A 23,972-nucleotide genomic window follows, 5' to 3' on the forward strand; every position below is an offset into this window, starting at 1 on the left:
CCACTTGTCCACATGTCCGTGGTTAAGTGGACATTGGGTACAACTGCATTTTTTAGGACACTGGTGAGTCTTTTTCTGACGTCCGTGTACATTCTCGGTATCGCCTGCCTAGAGAAGTGGAACCTAGATGGTATTTGGTAACGGGGGCACACTGCCTCAATAAATTGTCTAGTTCCCTGTGAACTAACGGCGGATACCGGACGCACGTCTAACACCAACATAGTTGTCAAGGACTCAGTTATCCGCTTTGCAGTAGGATGACTGCTGTGATATTTCATCTTCCTCGCAAAGGACTGTTGAACAGTCAATTGCTTACTGGAAGTAGTACAAGTGGGCTTACGACTTCCCCTCTGGGATGACCATCGACTCCCAGCGGCAACAACAGCAGCGCCAGCAGCAGTAGGCGTTACACGCAAGGATGCATCGGAGGAATCCCAGGCAGGAGAGGACTCGTCAGAATTGCCAGTGACATGGCCTGCAGGACTATTGGCATTCCTGGGGAAGGAGGAAATTGACACTGAGGGAGTTGGTGGGGTGGTTTGCGTGAGCTTGGTTACAAGAGGAAGGGATTTACTGGTCAGTGGACTGCTTCCGCTGTCACCCAAAGTTTTTGAACTTGTCACTGACTTATTATGAATGCGCTGCAGGTGACGTATAAGGGAGGATGTTCCGAGGTGGTTAACATCCTTACCCCTACTTATTACAGCTTGACAAAGGGAACACACGGCTTGACACCTGTTGTCCGCATTTCTGGTGAAATACCTCCACACCGAAGAGCTGATTTTTTTGGTATTTTCACCTGGCATGTCAACGGCCATATTCCTCCCACGGACAACAGGTGTCTCCCCGGGTGCCTGACTTAAACAAACCACCTCACCATCAGAATCCTCCTGGTCAATTTCCTCCCCAGCGCCAGCAACACCCATATCCTCCTCATCCTGGTGTACTTCAACACTGACATCTTCAATCTGACTATCAGGAACTGGACTGCGGGTGCTCCTTCCAGCACTTGCAGGGGGCGTGCAAATGGTGGAAGGCGCATGCTCTTCACGTCCAGTGTTGGGAAGGTCAGGCATCGCAACCGACACAATTGGACTCTCCTTGTGGATTTGGGATTTCAAAGAACGCACAGTTCTTTGCGGTGCTTTTGCCAGCTTGAGTCTTTTCAGTTTTCTAGCGAGAGGCTGAGTGCTTCCATCCTCATGTGAAGCTGAACCACTAGCCATGAACATAGGCCAGGGCCTCAGCCGTTCCTTGCCACTCCGTGTGGTAAATGGCATATTGGCAAGTTTACGCTTCTCCTCCGACAATTTTATTTTAGGTTTTGGAGTCCTTTTTTTACTGATATTTGGTGTTTTGGTTTTGACATGCTCTGTACTATGCCATTGGGCATCGGCCTTGGCAGACGACGTTGCTGGCATTTCATCGTCTCGGCCATGACTAGTGGCAGCAGCTTCAGCACGAGGTGGAAGTGGATCTTGATCTTTCCCTAATTTTGGAACCTCAACATTTTTGTTCTCCATATTTTAATAGGCACAACTAAAAGGCACCTCAGGTAAACAATGGAGATGGATGGATTGGATACTAGTATACAATTATGGACGGGCTGCCGAGTGCCGACACAGAGGTAGCCACAGCCGTGAACTACCGCACTGTACTGTGTCTGCTGCTAATATATAGACTGGTTGATAAAGAGATAGTATACTCGTAACTAGTATGTATGTATAAAGAAAGAAAAAAAAACCACGGTTAGGTGGTATATACAATTATGGACGGGCTGCCGAGTGCCGACACAGAGGTAGCCACAGCCGTGAACTACCGCACTGTACTGTGTCTGCTGCTAATATATAGACTGGTTGATAAAGAGATAGTATACTCGTAACTAGTATGTATGTATAAAGAAAGAAAAAAAAACCACGGTTAGGTGGTATATACAATTATGGACGGGCTGCCGAGTGCCGACACAGAGGTAGCCACAGCCGTGAACTACCGCACTGTACTGTGTCTGCTGCTAATATATAGACTGGTTGATAAAGAGATAGTATACTCGTAACTAGTATGTATGTATAAAGAAAGAAAAAAAAACCACGGTTAGGTGGTATATACAATTATGGACGGGCTGCCGAGTGCCGACACAGAGGTAGCCACAGCCGTGAACTACCGCACTGTACTGTGTCTGCTGCTAATATAGACTGGTTGATAAAGAGATAGTATACTCGTAACTAGTATGTATGTATAAAGAAAGAAAAAAAAACCACGGTTAGGTGGTATATACAATTATGGACGGGCTGCCGAGTGCCGACACAGAGGTAGCCACAGCCGTGAACTACCGCACTGTACTGTGTCTGCTGCTAATATATAGACTGGTTGATAAAGAGATAGTATACTCGTAACTAGTATGTATGTATAAAGAAAGAAAGAAAAAACCACGGTTAGGTGGTATATACAATTATGGACGGGCTGCCGAGTGCCGACACAGAGGTAGCCACAGCCGTGAACTACCGCACTGTACTGTGTCTGCTGCTAATATATAGACTGGTTGATAAAGAGATAGTATACTCGTAACTAGTATGTATGTATAAAGAAAGAAAAAAAAACCACGGTTAGGTGGTATATACAATTATGGACGGGCTGCCGAGTGCCGACACAGAGGTAGCCACAGCCATGAACTACCGCACTGTACTGTGTCTGCTGCTAATATATAGACTGGTTGATAAAGAGATAGTATACTCGTAACTAGTATGTATGTATAAAGAAAGAAAAAAAAACCACGGTTAGGTGGTATATACAATTATGGACGGGCTGCCGAGTGCCGACACAGAGGTAGCCACAGCCGTGAACTACCGCACTGTACTGTGTCTGCTGCTAATATATAGACTGGTTGATAAAGAGATAGTATACTCGTAACTAGTATGTATGTATAAAGAAAGAAAAAAAAACCACGGTTAGGTGGTATATACAATTATGGACGGGCTGCCGATTGCCGACACAGAGGTAGCCACAGCCGTGAACTACCGCACTGTACTGTGTCTGCTGCTAATATAGACTGGTTGATAAAGAGATAGTATACTACTAATATTATATATACTGGTGGTCAGGTCACTGGTCACTAGTCACACTGGCAGTGGCACTCCTGCAGCAAAAGTGTGCACTGTTTAATTTTAATATAATATTATGTACTCCTGGCTCCTGCTATAACCTATAACTGGCACTGCAGTAGTGCTCCCCAGTCTCCCCCACAATTATAAGCTGTGTGAGCTGAGCAGTCAGACAGATATATAATATATATAGATGATGCAGCACACTGGCCTGAGCCTGAGCAGTGCACACAGATATGGTATGTGACTGACTGAGTCACTGTGTGTATCGCTTTTTTCAGGCAGAGAACGGATATATTAAATAAACTGCACTGTGTGTCTGGTGGTCACTCACTATATAATATATTATGTACTCCTGGCTCCTGCTATAACCTATAACTGGCACTGCAGTAGTGCTCCCCAGTCTCCCCCACAATTATAAGCTGTGTGAGCTGAGCAGTCAGACAGATATATATAATATTATATATAGATAATAGATGATGCAGCACACTGGCCTGAGCCTGAGCAGTGCACACAGATATGGTATGTGACTGAGTCACTGTGTGCTGTGTATCGCTTTTTTCAGGCAGAGAACGGATTATAAATAAAACTGGTGGTCACTGGTCACTATCAGCAAAACTCTGCACTGTACTGAGTAGTGAGTACTCCTAATGCTCCCCAAAATTAGTAAATCAAGTGTCTCTCTAATCTATTCTAAACGGAGAGGACGCCAGCCACGTCCTCTCCCTATCAATCTCAATGCACGTGTGAAAATGGCGGCGACGCGCGGCTCCTTATATAGAATCCGAGTCTCGCGATAGAATCCGAGCCTCGCGAGAATCCGACAGCGTCATGATGACGTTCGGGCGCGCTCGGGTTAACCGAGCAAGGCGGGAAGATCCGAGTCGCTCGGACCCGTGAAAAAAAACATGAAGTTCTGGCGGGTTCGGATTCAGAGAAACCGAACCCGCTCATCTCTATTGGACATGCCTGCGTTTTTCCAACCACTACCAGAAAACGGTCAGTTGCCACCCACAAACGCCTTCTTCCTTGCGATCGGCTGTGCGAATGGATTCTTCGTTATATCCATCGCTCAGCAACGATCCGCTTTGTACCCGTAAGACGCGCCTGCGCATTGCATTGCATACACATGTGCAGTTTATACCTGATCACACTGCAGCGAAAACCCCTAGCGTGTGATCAGATTTGAAATGACCCCCAATGTACGCTAAATGAATGTAAGTAGGAATCTGTTTGCGTCTTAGCATCCAGAAACCTTTATTGCCTTCTGAAATATGCATATAAATTTAAATGGAAAACTATATTCTTGAAGTTGTGTTTATAAGTAATAAATAGAGTGTAGGTAAATATATATTTTCTTAGAATTCTAAAAAAAAAATGGATATTTTGAAGGCTATCATAAATATGTCATAATATATTGTACTGTATGTAGCATTTGGCTGCTAATGGAAAAAAGCATAACCATAATATAATTAGGTAAGATTGATTTCCGCGTATAATTAAGTTCCATGGAGGTCCCGGACACAGAGGAGCTTCATGGTACTTAGGCCCTCATTCCGAGTTGTTCGCTCGCAAGCTGCTTTTAGCAGCATTGCACACGCTAAGCCGCCGCCTACTGGGAGTGAATCTTAGCTTAGCAAAATTGCGAACGAAAGATTCTCAAAATTGCGAATAGAAATTTCTAAGCAGTTTCTGAGTAGCTCGACACTTACTCTGCCACTGCGATCAGTTCAGTCAGTTTCGTTCCTGGTTTGACGTCACAAACACACCCAGCGTTCGCCCAGACACTCCCCCGTTTCTCCAGCCACTCCCGCGTTTTTCCCAGAAACGGCAGCGTTTTTACACACACTCCCATAAAATGGCCAGTTTCCGCCCAGGAACACCCACTTCCTGTCAATCACACTCCGATCACCAAAACGAAGAAAAAACCTCGTAATGCCGTGAGTAAAATACCTAACTGCATAGCAAATTTACTTGGCGCAGTCGCAGTGCGAACATTGCGCATGTGCAGTTTGCAAAAAATCGCTGCGATGCGATGAAAAAGAACGAGCGAACAACTCGGAATGAGGGCCTTAGTAAAGAAAATTGCAACCATGAAGCCTTACTTGTACAACTAACAAATTACATAATCTTACGAAAAAGTTGTGTGCAGTTTCTAAGTAGGTTTGAACTTACTCAGCCACTGCGATCACATCAGCCTGTTCGTGTCCGGAATTGACGTCAGACACCCGCCCTGCAAACACTTGGACATGCCTGCGTTTTTCCAATCACTACCAGAAAACGGTCAGTTGCCACCCACAAACGCCTTCTTCCTTGAGATCGGCTGTGCGAATGGATTCTTCGTTAAATCCATCGCTCAGCAACGATCCGCTTTGTACCCGTACGACGCGCATGCGCATTGCGGTGCATACACATGTGCAGTTTATACCTGATCGCACTGCAGCGAAAACCCCTAGCGTGCGATCAGATTCGAAATGACCCCCAATGTACGCTAAATGAAATGTAAATAGGAATCTGTTTGCTTATTAGCATCCAGAAACCTTTATTGCCTTCTGAAATATGCATATAAATTTAAATGGAAAACTATATTCTTGAAGTTGTGTTTATAAGTAATAAATAGAGTGTAGGTAAATATATATTTTCTCAGAATTCAAAAAAAAAATTGATATTTTGAAGGCTATAATAAATATGTCATAATATACAGTACTGTGTGTAGCATTTGGCTGCTAATGGAAAAAAGCATAACCATGATATAATTAGGTAAAATTGATTTCTGCGTATAATTAAGTTCCATGGAGGTACCAGACACAGAGGAGCTTCATGGTACTTAGTAAAGAAAATTGCAACCATGAAGCCTTACTTGTACAACTAACAAATTACATAATCTTACAAAAAAGTTGTGTGCAGTTTCTAAGTAGGTTTGAACTTACTCAGCTGCTGCGATCACTTCAGCCTGTTCGTGTCCGGAATTGACGTCAGACACCCACCCTGCAAACACTTGGACATGCCTGCGTTTTTCCAACCACTACCAGAAAACGGTCAGTTGCAACCCACAAACGCCTTCTTCCTTGCGATCGGCTGTGCGAATGGATTCTTCGTTATATCCATCGCTCAGCAACAATCCGCTTTGTACCTGTAAGACGCGCCTGCGCATTGCGTTGCATACACATGTGCAGTTTATACCTGATCACACTGCAGCGAAAACCCCTAGCGTGCGATCAGATTCGAAATGACCCCCAATGTACGCTAAATGAATGTAAGTAGGAATCTGTTTGCTTCTTAGCATCCAGAAACCTTTATTGCCTTCTGAAATATGCATATAAATTTAAATGGAAAACTATATTCTTGAAGTTGTGTTTATAAGTAATAAATAGAGTGTAGGTAAATATATATTTTCTTAGAATTCTAAAAAAAAATGGATATTTTGAAGGCTATCATAAATATGTCATAATATAATGTACTGTATGTAGCATTTGGCTGCTAATGGAAAAAAGCATAACCATAATATAATTAGGTAAAATTGATTTCCGCGTATAATTAAGTTCCATGGATGTCCCGGACACAGAGGAGCTTCATGGTACTTAGGCCCTCATTCCGAATTGTTCGCTCGCAAGCTGCTTTTAGCAGCATTGCACACGCTAAGCCGCCGCCTATTGGGAGTGAATCTTAGCTTAGCAAAATTGCGAACGAAAGATTCTCAAAATTGCGAATAGAAATTTCTAAGCAGTTTCTGAGTAGCTCGACACTTACTCTGCCACTGCGATCAGTTCAGTCAGTTTCGTTCCTGGTTTGACGTCACAAACACACCCAGCGTTTGCCCAGACACTCCCCCGTTTCTCCAGCCACTCCCGCGTTTTTCCCAGAAACGGCAGCGTTTTTACACACACTCCCATAAAACGGCCAGTTTCCGCCAAGAAACACCCACTTCCTGTCAATCACACTCCGATCACCAGAACGAAGAAAAAACCTTGTAATGCCGTGAGTAAAATAAGTAACTGCATAGCAAATTTACTTGGCGCAGTCGCAGCGCGAACATTGCGCATGCACAGTTTGCGAAAAATCGCTGTGATGCGATGAAAAAGAACGAGCGAACAACTCGGAATGAGGTCCTTAGTAAAGAAAATTGCAACCATGAAGCCTTACTTGTACTACTAACAAATTACATAATCTTACGAAAAAGTTGTGTGCAGTTTCTAAGCAGGTTTGAACTTACTGAGCCACTGCGATCACATCAGCCTGTTCGTGTCCGGAATTGACGTCAGACACCCGCCCTGCAAACACTTGGACATGCCTGCGTTTTTCCAATCACTACCAGAAAACGGTCAGTTGCCACCCACAAACGCCTTCTTCCTTGCGATCGGCTGTGCGAATGGATTCTTCGTTAAATCCATCGCTCAGCAACGATCCGCTTTGTACCCGTACGACGCGCATGCGCATTGCGGTGCATACACATGTGCAGTTTATACCTGATCGCACTGCAGCGAAAACCCCTAGCGTGCGATCAGATTCGAAATGACCCCCAATGTACGTTAAATGAATGTAATTAGGAATCTGTTTGCTTCTTAGCAACCAGAAACCTTTATTGCCTTCTGAAATATGCATATAAATTTAAATGGAAAACTATATTCTTGAAGTTGTGTTTATAAGTAATAAATAGAGTGTAGGTAAATATATATTTTCTCAGAATTCAAAAAAAAAATTGATATTTTGAAGGCTATAATAAATATGTCATAATATACAGTACTGTATGTAGCATTTGGCTGCTAATGGAAAAAAGCATAACCATAATATAATTAGGTAAAATTGATTTCTGCGTATAATTAAGTTCCATGGAGGTCCCGGACACAGAGGAGCTTCATGGTACTTAGTAAAGAAAATTGCAACCATGAAGCCTTACTTGTACAACTAACAAATTACATAATCTTACAAAAAAGTTGTGTGCAGTTTCTAAGTAGGTTTGAACTTGCTCAGCTGCTGCGATCACTTCAGCCTGTTCGTGTCCGGAATTGACGTCAGACACCCGCCCTGCAAACACTTGGACATGCCTGCGGTTTTCCAACCACTACCAGAAAATGGTCAGTTGCCACCCACAAACGCCTTCTTCCTTGCGATCGGCTGTGCGAATTGATTCTTCGTTATATCCATCGCTCAGCAACGATCCGCTTTGTACCCGTAAGATGCGCCTGCGCATTGCGTTGCATACACATGTGCAGTTTATACCTGATCACACTGCAGCGAAAACCCCTAGCGCGCGATCAGATTCGAAATGACCCCCAATGTACGCTAAATGAATGTAAGTAGGAATCTGTTTGCTTCTTAGCATCCAGAAACCTTTATTGCCTTCTGAAATATGCATATAAATTTAAATGGAAAACTATATTCTTGAAGTTGTGTTTATAAGTAATAAATAGAGTGTAGGTAAATATATATTTTCTTAGAATTCTAAAAAAAAAATGGATATTTTGAAGGCTATCATAAATATGTCATAATATACTGTACTGTATGTAGCATTTGGCTGCTAATGGAAAAAAGCATAACCATAATATAATTAGGTAAAATTGATTTCCGCGTATAATTAAGTTCCATGGAGGTCCCGGACACAGAGAAGCTTCATGGTACTTAGGCCCTCATTCCGAGTTGTTCGCTCGCAAGCTGCTTTTAGCAGCATTGCACACGCTAAGCCGCCGCCTATTGGGAGTGAATCTTAGCTTAGCAAAATTGCGAACGAAAGATTCTCAAAATTGCGAATAGAAATTTCTAAGCAGTTTCTGAGTAGCTCGACACTTACTCTGCCACTGCGATCAGTTCAGTCAGTTTCGTTCCTGGTTTGACGTCACAAACACACCCAGCGTTCGCCCAGACACTCCCCCGTTTCTCCAGCCACTCCCACGTTTTTCCCAGAAACGGCAGCGTTTTTACACACACTCCCATAAAACGGCCAGTTTCCGCCCAGAAACACCCACTTCCTGTCAATCACACTCCGATCACCAGAACGAAGAAAAAACCTCGTAATGCCGTAAGTTAAATACCTAACTGCATAGCAAATTTACTTGGCGCAGTCGCAGCGCGAACATTGCGCATGCGCAGTTTGCAAAAAATCGCTGCGATGCGATGAAAAAGAACGAGCGAACAACTCGGAATGAGGGCCTTAGTAAAGAAAATTGCAACCATGAAGCCTTACTTGTACTACTAACAAATTACATAATCTTACAAAAAAAGTTGTGTGCAGTTTCTAAGTAGGTTTGAACTTACTCAGCCACTGCGATCACATCAGCCTGTTCGTGTCTGGAATTGACGTCAGACACCCGCCCTGCAAACACTTGGACATGCCTGCGTTTTTCCAACCACTACCAGAAAACGGTCAGTTGCCACCCACAAACGCCTTCTTCCTTGCGATCGGCTGTGCGAATGGATTCTTCGTTATATCCATCGCTCAGCAACGATACGCTTTGTACCCCTAGCGTGCGATCAGATTCGAAATGACCCCCAATGTACGCAAAATTAATGTAAGTAGGAATCTGTTTGCTTCTTAGCAACCAGAAACCTTTATTGCCTTCTGAAATATGCATATAAATTTAAATGGAAAACTATATTCTTGAAGTTGTGTTTATAAGTAATAAATAGAGTGTAGGTAAATATATATTTTCTTAGAATTCTAAAAAAAAAAATGGATATTTTGAAGGCTATCATAAATATGTCATAATATACTGTACTGTATGTAGCATTTGGCTGCTAATGGAAAAAAGCATAACCATAATATAATTAGGTAAAATTGATTTCCGCGTATAATTAACGGACACAGAGGAGCTTCATGGTACTTAGTAAAGAAAATTGCAACCATGAAGCCTTACTTGTACAACTAACAAATTACATCATCTTTAAGTACATGTGTACTGTACAGATTTGCCCTCATACACTTAGCATCTATGCGCTATATACTGCAAGTCGCCCAGCACGACAGCCGAACTGAGACGAATAACGTACCTTATTTTAATTACAATTTCGTGTCTTATTCACATTGCAGATGCAGCAAAACGCCACTCAGAGTGTAAAGGGACGTATTCACGGGACGATTTGGGGAGAGATGTGTGCTGAGCGTGCGGGGGAGACGGGGGGGGCACTCATTTCACCTAGCGGGTGAAGTGAGCGACCTACTAGATTGGCCAGCGCGAGCGATGCGTGGGGCTGCGCATCGCTATCGCTATGTGGGTACACACGGAGTGATCGCTGCTTAAAATTTTAGCAATCTAGTAAGAATGCATAGATTTTAAGCAGCGATCGCTCTGTGAGTACCCCCCTTAAGATGCAATTAAGACGCACATTTTGAGCAATAAAGTTGAAACTGGGTGCACAGATGATGTTTTACTCATTGGACAGAACTCTCATGAGCAGTCAGGCAGAACAAATTAAAATAAGGCAGAGGCACTGGTAGACTGCCTGACTGTAGGCTGAACACTTCCAAAACCTAGATCACTTGAAGGGGTGTGGTGCTTTAACCATGAAAACAAAGTGAAGAACAGGATACACTATCTTACATGCATCCTCTGCAGGTAGGATCTGTAATGGAAGCTGGATGTCTGTATATGGTACAGGTGATGAGATGTAATCAGCCAGCTGGAGCTTAGCTGAAATGGAAGCACACTGAAACTTGTGCTGGATTAGCAGATGATGGTAGCTGTTTGCAGGAATATACTGTGCAAAGAAAACCAGTAAGTCTGTGGGTTGGTAGGTGCAGGACGTTCCAGGATGTATTGATACAGGATGTGATACACAGGTAAGGTGACAAGTTTTCCAGCAAGTCTTATATAATACAGGCAGGAACTAGAGATGAGCGGGTTCGGTTCTCAGAGAACCGATCCCCCACCCCGATCTTCATGCTCCGAGCCCAGATTCGAGTCTGGCTCGGGACCTCCCGTCAGACTCGGAAACCAGAACGAGGCAAAACGTCATCATCACATGGTTGGACTCTCATAGGTTTTGGATTCCATATAAACAGACGCGCGTCACCGCCATTTTCACTCATGACTTGGGTGGTCATTCTGAGTTGTTCCTCGCTAGCACTCCCACAGGGAGTATATCTTAGCTTAGCAGAAGTGTGAACGAAAGGATCGCAGAGCGGCGGCATCATTTTTTTGTGCAGTTTTAGAGTAGCTCAATACCTACTTAGCGCTTGCAATGACTTCAGACTGTTCAGTTCCTGTTTTGACGTCACAAACACGCCCTGTATTCTCCCAGCCACGCCTGCATTTTTCCTGGCACGCCTGCTTTTTTTCGAACACTCCCTGAAAACGGTCAGTTGACACCCTGAAACGCCCACTTCATGTCAATGACTCTGCGGCCAGCAGTGCGACTGAAAAGCTTCGCTAGACCTTGTGTGAAACTACATTGTTCATTGTAATAGTATTTCGGGCGTGCACATTGCACCGCATACGCATGCGCAGAAGTGCCATTTTTTGCCTCATCGCTTAGATTTGCTTAGACAGACCTCTGTCTCTCTCTGAGGGTGGTGGCATCGGGTGGGGTCAGTGTGTGCTCTGTATGGGTGCTGTTCCTATCACTGTGGTGTCACTGTGCTGTTAGGGGTGCTGTCCTGGCTGTCACTTTTTTGTGTTTCATGTGCTGTTAGGGGTGCTGCAGATGTACATGGGTGTTGTTGTCCTGGCTGTCACTGTGTTGTTCAGGGGGCAGGGGCACTGTCCTACTGTATGCAGTGAAAATACAGGGGTTCTGGCTGTAAAAATTCAGGGGTGCAGTGAAAATAAATGAACATTGGCCCTGTCCTGTCTGCTGTAAAAATTCTGGGGTCCTGCTGTGAAAATAAATGTACGCTGGTCCTGTATGCTATAAAAATACAAGGGTGCTGCTGTTAAAATAAAAGTACACTTGTCCTATATGCTGTAACAAATACAGGGGTGCTGCTGTTGAAAAAAAAAGTACACTGGTCCTGTATGCTGTAAAAATACAGGGGCGATGATGTTAAAATAAATGTACACTGGTACTGTATGCTATAAAAATACAAGGGTGCTGCTGTTAAAATAAAAGTACACTGGTCCTATATGCTGTAGCAAATACAGGGATGCTGTTGTTAAAATAAAAGTGCACTGGACCTGTATGCTGTGAAAATACAGTGGTGCTGGCCCTGTCTTGCATGCTGTAAAAATTCTGGGGTGCTGTTGTTACAATAAATGTACACTGATCCTGTATGCTGTAAAAAAATACAGTGGTGCTGCTGATAAAATAAAAGTACACTGGTCCTGTATGCTGTAATAATACAAGGGCGCTTTTAAAATAAAAGTATACTGGCCCTGTGTGCTGTAAAAATACAGGGGTGCTGTTGTTAAAATAAAGTACAATGGCCCTGTATGCTGTAAAAATACAGGGGTGCTGTGAAAATAAAGGGGCACTGTTTTGTGTGCTGTAATAATAATGGGGTGCTTTCCTTTGAAATGGAGAACAAAAATTTGGAGGAAAAAATAGTGGTAGATCAGGAACCCCTTCCAGTTCCTAGTACTAGGCTGAAGCTTCTGCTGCCACCAGTCATGACATTGATGATGCAATTTCATCAGCGTCGTCTGCTAAGGCCAATGCCCAATGTAATAGAGGGCATGTAAAATCCAAGAAGCAAAAATTAATAATCAGAAAAAAAAGAAATTATCTGATGGGAAACTTAAAATTGGCAAAATGCCATTCACGACACAAAGTGGCAAGGAAAGGCTAAGGCCTTGGCCTATGTTTGTGACTGGTGGCTCAGCTTCTCATGAGGATGGAAGCCCTCCTCCCTCTCGAAAAATTAAAAAAATTAAGCTTGTTAAAGCACAGGAAAAAACAACTGTGCGTTCAGAGATATCACAAATCCCCAAGGAGAGTCCAAGTGTGTCCGCGGATGCGATGTCTAGGCCTGACCTTCCCAAGACTGTATGGAAAAAGGAGGCTCCTACCACCATTTGCACCCCCCACGGCAAGTGCTTGGAGGATCACCGCCAGTCTAGTTGCTGATTTTGAGATTGAGTATGTCACTGTAGAAGTACACCAGGATGAGGAGGATACTGGTGTAGCTGGCACTGAGGAGGAAGTTGACAATGAGGATTCTGATGGTGATGTGGTTTGTTTGAATAAGGCACCAGTGGAGACAGTTGTTGTCCATAGGATGAAAAAGCCCATTGTCATGCCTGGGCAAAATACCAAAAAAGCCACCTCTTCGGTGTGGAATTATTTCTCCACAAATCCAGACATCAGATGTCAAGCCGTGTGTTGCCTTTGTCAATCCATACTAAGTAGGGGTAAGGACGTTAACCACCTAGGAACATCCTCCCTTATTTGCCACCTGCAGCGCATTCTTCATAAGTCATTGTCAAGTTCAGAAACTTTGGGTAATAGCGTAAGCAGTCCACTGACACTTTAATCCCTTCTTCCTGTTGTACCGAAGGTCCTGCAAACCACACCACCAACTCCCTCAACGTCAATTTCCTCCTCAGTCAGGAACGTAAGTAGTCCTGCAGGCCATGTCACTGGTATGACTGACGAGTTCTCTCCTATCCGGGATTCCTCTGGAGCATCCTTGAGAAGTACACCTACTACTGCTGCTGCCGCTGCTGTTGTTGCTGCTGGGAGTCGATTGTCATCCCAGAGAGGAAGTTGGAAGACCACTTGTACTACTTCAGCTAAGCAATTGACTGTCCACCAGCCCTTTGTGAGGAAGATGAAATATGACAGCAGTCACCCTGTTGCAAAGCAGATTACTGAGACCATAACAACTACTGTATGCTGGTGTTAGACATGCGTTCGGTATCCGCAATTAGTGCGGTGGGATTTAGACAGTTGATGGACGTACTGTGTCCCCGGTACCAAATCCCGTCTAGATTCCACTTCACTAGGCAAGTGATTCCCGGACTGTACAGAGACATTAAGAAAAGTGTCCTCAGTGTCCTGAAAAATGCGGTTGTACCCAGAGTCCACTTTACCATGGACATGTGGACAAGTGGAGCAGGGTAAACTAAGGACTACATGACTGTGACAGCCCACTGGGTAGATGAATTGCCTCCCGCAGCAACAACAGCAGCGGCACCAGTAGCAGCATCTCACAAATGCCAGCTCGTTCCTAGGCAGGCTACGCTGTGTATCACTGGTATCAGTAGATTGAGAAACAAAAAATTGGAAACCGCACTGGTATAATTGGTGTATGTGTATAATGATAGTTATCTGTATAAACTGATAAATAAATTTAAGGTTCAAATCCTTATTTTGGGGAGCAGATACTTAAGGTAACACATTCACTATTTTTATGTATCAAAAAGCTACCCATCAGTGGTGCTCCCCCGAGTCAGTTATTCGTAGTGTAAACATGAAAAAAAGAAAAAAGAAGACTCTTGTTGGGAAGCACTCATATACAGATAATGTTGTACGACTAAATGTCACAATAGCTAACTAAAATACAATATTTTATTAATTCTCATTAAAATTAATTATTGAGGAGTTCAATGAGCGCCGATGTTTGTTAAATAGTGACATTGCGAAAATATAAAGAGTAATATATAAATTGCAAGGTACAAATACCTAATTCAGGCCGAAGTGGGTATATCTATAATTTTGTTAATAATCACACTCCAACTGTAGGACAACCTGTGATAAAAAGTTGCTCATTTATTGTAAATATGACCATCATTTATAAACTGCTATATATCCCAAATGGGAATTTTAATCCTAGCAGATAGTTGAATCATAGGTCATAACCGAGATGTAAGACAATGCTCTATATTGGTGACAGATGGGTGGCAAATATTTGCAGTACCAGGGTGTTCCTTGGTAGTCTCCTATCCAAGTACTTAACCCGGCCCTCCACTGCTTGGCTTCCAAGATCAGATGAGATTGGGCATCTCCAGCGGGGTATGACCGCAGACCTTATGCTCACCCTTGTCACACTGTGTCCAAAATTGGGCACAGACAGGAGCCAATTTGCGTTGTTATGTGAGCCACAGGTATCGATACAGCTGATTTGATGTGGAAATCAATTTTTTTTATCATAAATGATAAAGTATAACTAAAGATTAAATACCCATCTAAGTTTTCACGGCTTAGGTAGTCGCAGTACAAGTAGGAATAAACCTCTCTACTGCACAGTTATCACATGTATGAAAATAAAACATTAGATCATAATATTATTTTAACTGTGCAAAAAAGGGAAACCTCCAAATTTGGTCTCCAAAACAATAATGAACGTATGAGATTACACTCTGAATTGTGAAAATCAAAAAAACAAAAAAACATATGCAATGAAACCTTCAGCTCTTATGACCAATCAGAAATTATTCTCAAGTAATAGAAAAATAATAAGTTGACACAGAGTGTGTTCTATATGATATATATATATGTCATAAGTTAATACTGAGATAAATATGGATTTCTGCAGTGTAAAAAAAGAGAGAAGGCGTTTGTGTGTTGGATAGGGTCCAGAATTAGCAGATGTATCCACATCCGTTTTTCAGATAGAAATATAGACCCAAAAAGGGTTGCACTTATTCCCTTGCTGGTGATAATTGACTGTCAATAGTATAATAGTCTATGTACCATGTGGGTAAGATATTATGAATACCGGTCCGTGCAATGAAAATGCACTGGTGCACAAATCACATGTAAATACCAAACCTGGTGTACATTCATAAAGTTTTGGTCCTACTTGTATACTGAGGGAGATCCTGATATAAGGAAGGTGCCGGCCGCGTCTGCCCGCGTTCTGCCTGCTGTCGAGCTCCGGCCGCACTATACTTCCTGTTTGGCTGGTTCCCTTGGCGACGGACTTTGCCGAGAACGGCTCGTTGCGGTCACGTGTGCGCACCACGTGACCGTGAGGATGTAGTCTCCTTCCTGACGTACGTTTCGCAAATAGCTTGGTCACAGGGCGTCAGTGGGTTCAAACCCTTGTTTGTTCTTATATTGGTGGTACTGTTAACTGATTGGTTCTTAGCAAGAGATTGATAGATATTCTGACCTGTCATAGTCGATATAAGACCTGCTGGTTCCCATAGGATAATATGTCATGATTGACAGTTAAAAGGACCATTCAGCATTTCATAGTGGACAATCATATAATTATTTTAAAAAGAGCTGGTGAGATTAATTCAGGGTAATATTTACAAAAAATAGGGATATAGAGATGATATAAATTATAAAACAATTAAAATGAAATGTAAATAAATACCTTTGTCTGTATAAATATGGGTATAAAAATAAAGAAGAAAGTAATATAATAGAAAGTGCAGATTATTATATATATAAATCTATGTATAGCACATAGTGTGCCTGTATATACATTATTAAGGGGAAATAGTATTAGATTAAAGTATTACTGGAAGGTTATTATTGAAAATTATTTAAAAAAACACAAATTATTAGTGAATGTGTGACAGTGACTAATATAAATAAAATGAAGGGTCTATGTAGTGATGTGTGATGTATGAGTTGTAACATTTATTTGGAATATAATATTAATGTGCAAAAGTCATTACGAGGGCATTGTGATGGAGATTGTTATTTTGTACAAAAACAGCATGTATATGCACATACATTAGTATGCATATGTATATATATGAAAAATGGTGAAACAATTCATTATGAGCCCATAGTGCTGAAAATATATATATATAAATATAGAAAAAAACAAAAGATTGTGGTAGATTGGATGTGTATTAAGTGATACAGACTTAAAAGTTTTTTTATCATTAGGTGTAATACTGTGAAGGTAACGATAGAGTGTATAAAACAATGATTAAAATTAATAATGGTTGAAAAATAGATTAATATAGAAAAATGTATTTATAATGTATATATAATTAATGTATATATAATTAGATGGACCGTTAAAAATTATTTAATTAATAGCAGTGTTATATAGTAAATTCAAATAATGAGTGATGAGGATTATTATCTTATTGAGGTACTCTATAATGTCATAAAAATATATTATTAATGCTAGTGTTGTATTTTAAAATCTGATTCATAGAAAATACAGAATATATCATGTTTACTGGTTATTATCAATATTGTACAATGAACATAGCATTTCATGATAAGTGGTAAATGAAAAATTGATTAAAATTAGGGGGGAGGGGGCAGAAAAAATTCAGGACAGTGGAATTACTGTTTTAATTTAAGAAAACTCCATAGTTGATGTTTTCATTCATGCCAAAAGGGTGGATAGTGCCTAGTTTAAAGATCCACTCGCATTCTTTCTTCAATAGGATATCTGTCAGACTTCCACCACGTATTCCGAGTTTGATTTTTTCAAGTCCGAAGACCCTCAGATCCTCCCATCTATTATCATGGTGTTGGTAGAAATGGCGTGCTACCGTAGTGAGTGGTTTCATCTTTCTTTTATCAGAGGTGGCATTGCGTATAGTCCCAATGTGTTCTAGAACACGTTGTTTCAGTGGGCGAGTGGTCATACCCACATATTTCTTGTCACAGCTACATTTGATGCAGTAGATGACACCTTCAGTTAGACAATTCATGTAATCATTGATCTTGAATTCTGTCCCGTATTTATCTTCTACTTCCATTTACTTCCTTCACTATTTCAAAGCTTGCAGACACATTGAAATAGTGAAGGAAGTAAAAGATAAATACGGGACAGAATTCAAGATCAATGATTACATGAATTGTCTAACTGAAGGTGTCATCTACTGCATCAAATGTAGCTGTGACAAGAAATATGTGGGTATGACCACTCGCCCACTGAAACAACGTGTTCTAGAACACATTGGGACTATACGCAATGCCACCTCTGATAAAAGAAAGATGAAACCACTCACTACGGTAGCACGCCATTTCTACCAACACCATGATAATAGATGGGAGGATCTGAGGGTCTTCGGACTTGAAAAAATCAAACTCGGAATACGTGGTGGAAGTCTGACAGATATCCTATTGAAGAAAGAATGCGAGTGGATCTTTAAACTAGGCACTATCCACCCTTTTGGCATGAATGAAAACATCAACTATGGAGTTTTCTTAAATTAAAACAGTAATTCCACTGTCCTGAATTTTTTCTGCCCCCTCCCCCCCTAATTTTAATCAATTTTTAATTTACCACTTATCATGAAATGCTAAGTTCATTGTACAATATTGATAATAACCAGTAAACATGATATATTCTGTATTTTCTATGAATCAGATTTTAAAATACAACACTAGCATTAATAATATATTTTTATGACATTATAGAGTACCTCAATAAGATAATAATCCTCATCACTCATTATTTGAATTTACTATATAACACTGCTATTAATTAAATAATTTTTAACGGTCCATCTAATTATATATACATTAATTATATATACATTATAAATACATTTTTCTATATTAATCTATTTTTCAACCATTATTAATTTTAATCATTGTTTTATACACTCTATCGTTACCTTCACAGTATTACACCTAATGATAAAAAAACTTTTAAGTCTGTATCACTTAACACACATCCAATCTACCACAATCTTTTGTTTTTTTCTATATTTATATATATATATTTTCAGCACTATGGGCTCATAATGAATTGTTTCACCATTTTTCATATATATACATATACATGCTGTTTTTGTACAAAATAACAATCTCCATCACAATGCCCTCGTAATGACTTTTGCACATTAATATTATATTCCAAATAAATGTTACAACTCATACATCACACATCACTACATAGACCCTTCATTTTATTTATATTAGTCACTGTCACACATTCACTAATAATTTGTGTTTTTTTTTATAATTTTCAATAATAACCTTCCAGTAATACTTTAATCTAATACTATTTCCCCTTAATAATGTATATACAGGCACACTATGTGCTATACATAGATTTATATATATAATAATCTGCACTTTCTATTATATTACTTTCTTCTTTATTTTTATACCCATATTTATACAGACAAAGGTATTTATTTACATTTCATTTTAATTGTTTTATAATTTATATCATCTCTATATCCCTATTTTTTGTAAATATTACCCTGAATTAATCTCACCAGCTCTTTTTAAAATAATTATATGATTGTCCACTATGAAATGCTGAATGGTCCTTTTAACTGTCAATCATGACATATTATCCTATGGGAACCAGCAGGTCTGATATCGACTATGACAGGTCAGAATATCTATCAATCTCTTGCTAAGAACCAATCAGTTAACAGTACCACCAATATAAGAACAAACAAGGGTTTGAACCCACTGACGCCCTGTGACCAAGCTATTTGCGAAACGTACGTCAGGAAGGAGACTACATCCTCACGGTCACGTGGTGCGCACACGTGAACGCAACGAGCCGTTCTCGGCAAAGTCCGTCGCCAAGGGAACCAGCCAAACAGGAAGTATAGTGCGGCCGGAGCTCGACAGCAGGCAGAACGCGGGCAGACGCGGCCGACACCTTCCTTATATCAGGATATCCCTCAGTATACAAGTAGGACCAAAACTTTATGAATGTACACCAGGTTTGGTATTTACATGTGATTTGTGCACCAGTGCATTTTCATTGCACGGACCGGTATTCATAATATCTTACCCACATGGTACATAGACTATTATACTATTGACAGTCAATTATCACCAGCAAGGGAATAAGTGCAACCCTTTTTGGGTCTATATTTCTATCTGAAAAACGGATGTGGATACATCTGCTAATTCTGGACCCTATCCAACATACAAACGCCTTCTCTCTTTTTTTACACTGCAGAAATCCATATTTATCTCAGTATTAACTTATGACATATATATATATCATATAGAACACACTCTGTGTCAACTTATTATTTTTCTATTACTTGAGAATAATTTCTGATTGGTCATAAGAGCTGAAGGTTTCATTGCATATGTTTTTTTGTTTTTTTGATTTTCACAATTCAGAGTGTAATCTCATACGTTCATTATTGTTTTGGAGACCAAATTTGGAGGTTTCCCTTTTTTGCACAGTTAAAATAATATTATGATCTAATGTTTTATTTTCATACATGTGATAACTGTGCAGTAGAGAGGTTTATTCCTACTTGTACTGCGACTACCTAAGCCGTGAAAACTTAGATGGGTATTTAATCTTTAGTTATACTTTATCATTTATGATAAAAAAAATTGATTTCCACATCAAATCAGCTGTATCGATACCTGTGGCTCACATAACAATGCAAATTGGCTCCTGTCTGTGCCCAATTTTGGACACAGTGTGACAAGGGTGAGCATAAGGTCTGCGGTCATACCCCGCTGGAGATGCCCAATCTCATCTGATCTTGGAAGCCAAGCAGTGGAGGGCCGGGTTAAGTACTTGGATAGGAGACTACCAAGGAACACCCTGGTACTGCAAATATTTGCCACCCATCTGTCACCAATATAGAGCATTGTCTTACATCTCGGTTATGACCTATGATTCAACTATCTGCTAGGATTAAAATTCCCATTTGGGATATATAGCAGTTTATAAATGATGGTCATATTTACAATAAATGAGCAACTTTTTATCACAGGTTGTTCTACAGTTGGAGTGTGATTATTAACAAAATTATAGATATACCCACTTCGGCCTGAATTAGGTATTTGTACCTTGCAATTTATATATTACTCTTTATATTTTCGCAATGTCACTATTTAACAAACATCGGCGCTCATTGAACTCCTCAATAATTAATTTTAATGAGAATTAATAAAATATTGTATTTTAGTTAGCTATTGTGACATTTAGTCGTACAACATTATCTGTATATGAGTGCTTCCCAACAAGAGTCTTCTTTTTTCTTTTTTTCATGTTATCACTGGTATCAGTAAGAGGCACACTGCTGACAACCTCTTATGAAAACTGAGGTACAACATCGCACAATGGCTTACCCCACTTAGATTCTCCGGGATATTTGTGATATCTGAATTTCCAGCATGTCCCATGTTTTGCACATACTGTACAATTAACTTGGTGGTGAAGACTTTTTTCAAAAATGACAGGGGCATGCAGGAGCTGCTGTTGGTGCCCCGAAAAATTGCGTGCCACTTTCGACATTCAGCGACTGCGTACCAAAGACTGGAGCACCAGCAAACACTCCTGAACCTGACCTGCCATCACCTGAACCAAGAGGTGGTATCGAGGTGGAATTCAACAGTCTATATGCTTCAGAGGATGGAAGAGCAGCAATAGGCCATTCAAGCCTCTACATCCACCTATGATATAGGCAAAGGAGGGGGGATGCACCTGCCTCAGGTGCAGTGGAGAATGATTTCCATATTGTTCAAGGTTCTCCAACCCTTTGAACTTGTCACATGTGAAGTCAGTTCAGACACTGCCAGCTTGAGTCAGGTCATTCCCCTCATCAGGCTTTTGCAGAAACAGCTAGAGAAATTGAAGGAGGAGCTAAGACGGAGCAATTCCGCTAAGTATGTGGGACTTGTGGATGAATCCCTTCATTCGCTTTGCCAGGATTCAAGGGTGGCCAATCTGTTGAAATCAGAACACTACATTTTGGCCACCGTGCTCTATCCTAGGTTTAAAGCCTACGTTGTATCTCTCTTTCCAGCAGACAAAAGTCTGCAGAGGTGTGAAGACCTGCTGGTGAAAAAATTGTCAACTCAAGCGAAACGTGATCCGTCAACAGCTCCTCCTTCATTTTCTCCTGCAACTGGGGCTGCAACTAAAAGGATAAAAATGTCCTAGCCCACCCGCTGGTGGTGATGCAGGGCAGTCAGGAGCAAGTGTTGATATCTGGTCCGAACTGAAGGAGCTGCCAACAATTAATGACATGTCTACTGTCACTGCATATGATGCTGTCAGCATTGAAAGAAAGGTGGAGAATTATATGAGTGACAGCATCCAAGTAGGCATGTCAGACAGTCCGTACGTATACTGGCAGGAAAAAGAGGCAATTTGGAGGCCCTTGCACAAACCGGCTTTATTTTACCTAAGTTGCCCCCCCCCCCCTCCAGTGTGTACTCCGAAAGAGTGTTTAGTGCAGCTGGTAACCTTATCAGCGATTGGTGTAGGAGGTTACTGCTACAAAATGGGAAGAAGGTGATGTTCATCAAAATGAAATATAAATTCCTCCAGGAAGACATTTACCAGCAATTGCCTCCAGAAAGTACACAGGGATCTGTGATGGTGGATTCCAGTGGGGACAAATTACTACTCTGTGAGGATGAGGATATACACACTGAAAGGGGTGAGAAATCAGACGATGAGGATGAGGAAAACATCTTGCCTCTGTTGAGCCAGTTTGTGAAAGGAGAGATTAATTGCTTCTTTTTTGGTGGGGGGATTAATTGCTTTTTTTTGGTGGGGGCCCCAGCAAACCAATCATTTCAGCCATAGTCTTGTGACAGACCCTGTCGCTGAAATGATGGGTTTGTTAAAGTGTGTATGTCCTGTTTATACAACATAAGGGTGGGTGGGAGGGCCCAAGGACAATTCCATCTTGCACATATTTTTTTCTGTGCATTATGTGCTCTTTGGGGCCTAGTTTTTAAAACTGCCATCCAGTGTGCCACTGCAGTGCCACTCCTAGTGACGCCCACACGTGTTTGTGCCATGTGTTTGTGCTGCCCACTTGTGTCGCTTAGCTTAGTCATCCAGCGGCCTTGGTGCAACCTTTTGGCCTAAATATAATATTGTGAGGTGTGAGGTGTTCAGAATAGACTGGAAATGAGTGGAAATTAATGTTATTGAGGTTACTAATACTGTAGTATCAAAATTACCCCCAGATTCTGTGATTTTAGTTGTTTTTATGTTTTTTTCAAAAAACATCCATATCCAAAACCAAAACCCGAAAGGGTGTTTTTGGCAAAACCAATCCAGATCCAAAACACGAGCGGAGATCCAGATCCAAAACCAAAACACAAAACCCGAAAAGTGTCCGCCGCACATCTCTTGCAGGAACACACTGGTGTAAAGTACAGTTGAGCACCATGGGAGAGCCCTAGCACAGTACTAAGAGATTTGTACATGAATACTTGTTACTTGTTGAAAGTGACAGGCAGATGAAGTCAGCAGACAGAGCAACTGACCAGGAACCAGGAACTAGTGTTGAGAACCTGGAGAACTTAAATAGGGTGCTCAGGAACAGATTGGCTGTAGCGGTCAATCGGAGTAATGATGTCTGGGATTGGAGCAGAATGATCATATGATCAGAGGTAACATGGCGGTGCTCATGCCATGCTGTATCTCAGGAAATGATGTCACCTGGAATCCATATTTGAAACGCCATGTTGAATCTGAACAGTGGGGACATGCTATGTTCATCACATAATTATCTTTCTGACTACATTATGGTTGCAAGGTAGAGGCCTTATTCTTTCTCTAAGCTTCTCATCCTTGTGCTCTGGAGGGAGAGGTCCATGGAATAAACCATCAGACGCAGGTAGAGCAAGCTAGCATTGCATAGTGCTGATGATTCAAGGATGCATGCTCAGCGGCAGCACTCAGACCTCGCCTGCTGCAGCATTTGACGTTTAACTACACTGAATTGCACAGCCACTTCCCTGCGGCTGTGCATTTCTTTACAAACATGAATTACCAGAGGTCCAGAGACAGTAGCAAGGATGCCTCAGTGTGTGTAATATTAGTGGAGTATGATAAGCTCTAGTGCTCCAGAGATTATTTAAATATTTATAGGCTAGAGGAGAGTCTTAGTGTGGCAGGGATGGCTTATGAGAGTAGGGGGCCAGGATGCAGCCCCATGTGGGGCCCCTCCTGTCTTGCTGATGCAGCTGCAGAGTAGATACTAGAACTGAGCCAGAGTCTACTACACAGGTCTCTGGGAAAATGGTGGCTGCACCCTTTTCCCAGTGATTTCTGCCTCACTGGATTCCAGAGAGGTAAGTATGATGTATAGATTTATAGTAGAGCACAGCTGA

General features: G+C 41.4%; 1 long non-coding RNA gene and 2 pseudogenes across 1 annotated transcript in view; 1 reads left to right on the forward strand and 2 right to left on the reverse strand.

The window, feature by feature from the left end:
* The window catches only part of LOC134943261 (uncharacterized), a 79,754-nt gene that overhangs the window by 41,431 nt on the left and 14,351 nt on the right, over positions 1-23,972 (reverse strand). The gene's annotated exons all lie outside the window — the stretch shown is intronic.
* LOC134947299 (5S ribosomal RNA) lies at positions 14,875-14,995 on the reverse strand (annotated as a pseudogene).
* LOC134947300 (5S ribosomal RNA) lies at positions 20,331-20,451 on the forward strand (annotated as a pseudogene).

The sequence above is a fragment of the Pseudophryne corroboree genome, chromosome 7 (genome assembly GCF_028390025.1).
Source record: "Pseudophryne corroboree isolate aPseCor3 chromosome 7, aPseCor3.hap2, whole genome shotgun sequence".
In the NCBI taxonomy this organism is placed as follows: Eukaryota; Metazoa; Chordata; class Amphibia; order Anura; family Myobatrachidae; genus Pseudophryne; species Pseudophryne corroboree.